Raw genomic sequence first — 5,579 nt, 5'->3', positions numbered from 1 at the left:
TTTAGACTGAGTGTGCTCATTTAAGGATTATCATGAAGCAGGGATAAACAGTTGGTTAGGTAGTAAGGAAAGCTTAACATGCTTCATTAAAATGTCTAGATCGTTATTTAGAATGTTTCAGCTTTTGCTCTAAGTACTCGCTGATCCGCCTGTATTTGTTAGTTAGGAATGTGTTTGCGTTTGCATTAATTTGTGATGGCAAAGGTATATTATACTAGGAAAGTGTTAATTTCATGTACTACTATGTCAGGGGTAAGCATCCCGTGTCACTCCAGATGTCGTGGGACTACAGAGACTTGCATGCCCTGCCACAGTTTTGCTGTTAGGGTATGGTAAAACTGTGGCAGAGCATGCAGGTATGTGTAGTTCCACAGCAGCTTTCGCATCCAAGAGATTTCTTTTTTTATGCTTTTCTGACTTGCTAAGGACAAACACGGCACAGTTACATTGGAGTACATGAAATATAATTAATTTGATCTGGGCAAAAGAAGAGATATAGCTGCCCCCCTTATGTCAATAAATCTGCTATAGAACACTCAACATAAATGGGCATATTTATCAATACGGGTTGAGTATCCCTTATCCAAAATGCTTGGGACCAGAGGTATTTTGGATATCGGATTTTTCTGTATTTTGGAATAATTGCATACCATAATGAGATATCATAGTGATGGGACCTAAATCTAAGCACAGAATGCATTTATGTTTCATATACACCTTATACACACAGCCTGAAGTCAATTTTAGCCAATATTTTTTATAACTTTGTGCATTAAACAAAGTGTGTTTACATTCACACAATTCATTTATGTTTCACATACAACTTATACACACAGCCTGAAGGTCATTTAATACAATATTTTGAATAACTTTGTCTATTAAACAAAGTTTGTGTACATTGAGCCATCAAAAAACAAAGGTTTCACTATCTCACTCTCACTCAAAAAGTCCGTATTTCGGAATATTCCGTATTTCGGAATATTTGGATATGGGATACTCAACCTGTATTATTTTTACTAAAATAATAACTATTTTCACGCCCTTTTCACATTATTTTAGTATCACCTATTTGTACTAATGGGCAATTTAATTAACAAAATTCTCCTCCAAGCCCTTAAATCCGTATTTTTCTAGTACCCAGACTGCATTTCCAATACTTAAACGGGAGATGCGATCTGGCTGAATTTACTAAAAGAAAATTGTAAAAAAAAATATCAGAGGGAGCCCTGTGATAATAACGCTATCTTGAGATAGGATTATCCTGCTGGCAGTGAAAGCTGAGCTCGGAAACAGCACCTGTGATCAGTTATGTATGGCTGATAGACACACAGGGTGATCACTGTGTAATAAAAAAAGAAAGAAAGAAACCACTTACCTGCACCCAGTGACATGTGAGCTTCGGTCATCTGTTCATGTACTCATGCAGATCAGTAAAGTGAACTCAGATGCTGCAAAGTGCCGGCATCTCTGTTCACTTTACTGATCACATGGGTCACAGCAGCAGCACAGAAGAACAGATGACCGTAGCTCACCAATCACTGTTCCCGGATGCAGGTAAGTGTCCTCTTAGCGGGGCTGGGGGGTCACCAAGCCTGCAGTTATGACCCCAGTAGTTTACCTCCTCTTTAGTTTAGCCTCCCAGTGGTAATGCCCCCAGTAGTTTAGCCCCTGTAGTTTAGCCCTCATGTAGTTTGCTCCATGTAGTTTAGCCCTCCTGTAGTTTAGCCCCCAGTGGAAATGCCCCCTGTAGTTTAGCCCCTGCAGTTATGCCCCCAGTAGTTTAGCCCCCAGTAGTTTAGCCCCCCAGTAGTAATGCCCCCAGTAGTTTTGCCCCTGTAGTTTAGCCCCCATGTAGTTTGCCCCCGTTAGTAATGCCCCCAGTAGTAATGCCCCCAGTAGTAATGCCCCCCTGTAGTTTGCCAAGTAGTAATGCCCCCAGTAGTTTAGCCCCTGTAGTTATGCCCCCAGTAGTTTGCCCCCTTGTAGTTTGCCCCCTTGTAGTTTAGCGCCCCTGTAGTTTAGCCCCCAAGTAGTAATGCCCCCAATAGTTCAGCCCCTGTAGTTATGCCCCCAGTAGTTTAGCCCCTTTGTAGTTTGCCCCCTTGTAGTTTAGAGCCCCTGTAGTTTAGCCCCCAAGTAGTAATGCCCCCAATAGTTCAGCCCCTGTAGTTATGCCCCCAGTAGTTTAGCCCCCTTGTAGTAATGCCCCCCTGTAGTTTGCCCCCTTGTAGTTAGCCCCCAAGTAGTAATGCCCCCAGTAGTTTAGCCCCTGTAGTTATGCCCCCAGTAGATTAGCCCCTGTAGTTTAGCCCCCAGTAGTTTAGCGCCCAGTAGTAATGCCCCCTGTAGTTTGCCCCCAATAATTTTCCTCCAAGTAGTAATGCCCCCAGTAGTTTAGCCCCTGTAGTTATGCCCCCTTGTAGTAATGCCCCCAGTAGTAATGTCCACATGTAGTTTGCCCACTGTAGTTTAGCCCCTCAGTAGTTTAGCCCCTGTAGTTATGCCCCCAGTACTTTAGCCCCATTGTAGTTTGCCCCCAGTAATAAATCCCCCAAGTAGTAATGCCCCCAAGTAGTAATGCCCCTGTAGTTATGCCCTCAGTAGTAATGCCCCCCTGTAGTTTGCCCCTAGTAGTAATGTCCCCAAGTAGTAATGCCCCTCTGTAGTTTGCCCCCTTGTAGTTTGCCCCCTTATAGTTTGCCCCCAGTTGTAATGTCCCCAAGTAGTAATGCCATGGTAGTAATGCCCCCCAGTAGTAATGCCCCCAGTAGTAATGCCCCCCTGTAGTTAGCCCCCCTGTAGTTAGCCCCCTTGTAGTTTGCCCCCAATAGTTAGCCCCCTTATAGTTTGCCCCCAGTAGCTTGCCCCCTTGTAGTTTGCCCCCAGTAGCTTGCCCCCTTGTAGTTTGCCCCCAGTAGACACACTCACACATATAAAAAAAAAAACCCATAAAAAACCCTCACCATACTCACCGAGCCCGGCTCCTGCGTCCGACCGCTGCAGTCTTCCTGGCGTCCCCTCCTCAGCACTATGAGAGAGACGTCATGATGTCTCTTCTTTACCGCACTCTGACAGAGCCGGAAGCCGGAGCTCAGTAGTGAGCTCCTGCGCTGGCTTCCGCTGTAGAGGGAGAGCCGGGCGCCCACTGATAACACAATCTCAGCGGGCGCCCGGTATTTCCCTGAAGCGCTGGGCACACATCGGGTTACGTGGGTCGGAGGAGGCGGAACTGCGTTCCGTCTCCAAGTGGAACTGACGGAACGCAGTTCCGCCCCGTTCCAGCTCACTTTAACCCCTGTATATATGTGTGTGTGAGTTTTTAAAATCATTTCAGTGTTTAATTCACATGCCAGACCTCTTAATAATTAGTGCAAAAATTAATATTTATTGTTGCTCTTTGTCTTTTTGGATACAGATTTGTGTGTGGTCACAAACACAATAGTTTCTGCAGCTGTGAGACATAGAAAAACCTTTTAGTATTATATATCATTTGTTATACTATGGTTCAGTATTAGCTCCTGATTTAAGTCAGTTTTCCATATTAACCTCATGTAAAGAAAACACAATTTTGTGCCTCTTACCAAATACAATCCTCACTAGACATATACAGCATCAGGATGACATTCCAAACACTGCACCAAATTTAAAGCATGTGACCTAAATATCTGCTTACCAGAGCATAAGCACCACAGCTGTACACAAAACAAGTATGGAATGCATTCAGAATAATCAGCGACCGGACAAGACAAAGCACGAGAGGTGGAAAATCATGGGATTACCGACAGCATGTCATGGGAAAACACAATATGGTTTAAATTATTTAAAGGCTTTTCCGTCGCATAATCCTGTACATGAACACGTAACAATGGCAAACAGACAATTAGGTATACCTAGGAAGCCTGAGGCTTTATTTATTATACTGGAATGGGATCCCTTCTGGCGCCTTTGTTAATGGTGACACATTAACACTGAATATGTTGAATTAATAACTGCAAACAGTTTCCCTCGGTACTGACAAGTTCCCAGCTGCACTAACCCGTAACTGACGCACATGGGATTTTGCTTTGCTTTATTTGTTTAAGTATTTACTTTTATTTTATTAAACTATTACCACTGTAGTGAAAGAAAATTCTATGCTACATTTTATGTCACGATTAATGTACACCTTTCTCCTGCACAATGTAATGTATCCATGATATGAAAACACACTTATACCAAGTTGATGTTATTAAGATTAGCCATAGCTAGTGCCAGTGGTGCAAGTCGAAATTATTTCTTAGTGGTACTAATAGTAAAAATGGGGTGTGGTCACACAAAGCTAGGGGAGTAGCTACATGACAATAGGGGTGGTGACACATTATGCCACACACAGTAATGCCCCTTACACATGCCAAACACCGTAATACCCATTACACATTATGCCACACACCGTAATGCTTATTCCACATTTTGCACACACCGTAATTCTTATTACACATTATGCCAAACACCGTAATACCCATTACACATTATGCCACACACCGTAATGCTTATTACACATTATGCACACACCGTAATTCTTATTACACATTATGTCACACACCATTATGCCCATTACACATTATGCCACACACCGTAATGCTTATTACACATTATGCCACACACGTAACACCCATTACACATTATGGCACATACCATAATGCCCCTTATACATTAAGCCAAACACCGTAATGCCCATTACACATTATGCCACACACCGTAATGCTTATTACACATTATGCACACACCGTAATTCTTATTACACATTATGTCACACACCATAATGCCCATTACACATTATGCCACACACCGTAATGCTTATTACACATTATGCCACACACGTAACACCCATTACACATTATGGCACATACCATAATGCCCCTTATACATTATGCCAAACACCATAATGCTTATTACACATTATGCCAAACACCGTAATGCCCATTACACATTATGCCAGATACCTTAACACCCATTACACATTATGCAACACACCGTAATGCTTATTAGACATTATGCTACACACCGTAATGCCTATTACATATTATACCATGCACCATAATGCCTATTACATATTATACCACTGAAACCATTTTACAAAAATGCCTCTTATAAATTATGCCCCAGCAGTGATTTCTTAGTGATTGCCCCAGATTTCTTAATGGTACTCTGTACCACCCTACTTTCAGCATTGAATAGTACTTATGTAGTGTCACCCTGTAAGTAGGACAGAATGTAATCACTGACTACAAATGCTTTGAAATTCTAATAGTGTCAGTATCATATGTAGCTTAAGTCAAAATGAACTGTTCTCCTGGGATGTCACGCAGACTCCTAAAGGGTGCAAACCTGCGGCAGGTGGGTGTGGACTGCTCAAGCTCCGCCTACCTGAGCAAACACCTAGGAGCAGTTGCTTAATCATGAATTGAGGTGTAACATCCCAGACCCAGTCATGCAGCAAGCTGGGCTTTGTAGTGTAATTACTGCGCCCATTTAATGCAAATTTTACCATCAAGCCTCGTCCACCATATCTTTTCCTATACAGCCTTTGCATCTCACTA

Source organism: Pseudophryne corroboree, chromosome 6, assembly GCF_028390025.1.
Source record: "Pseudophryne corroboree isolate aPseCor3 chromosome 6, aPseCor3.hap2, whole genome shotgun sequence".
In the NCBI taxonomy this organism is placed as follows: Eukaryota; Metazoa; Chordata; class Amphibia; order Anura; family Myobatrachidae; genus Pseudophryne; species Pseudophryne corroboree.
The sequence above is the reverse complement of the archived record's forward strand: the minus strand, read 5'-3'. Positions refer to the sequence as shown.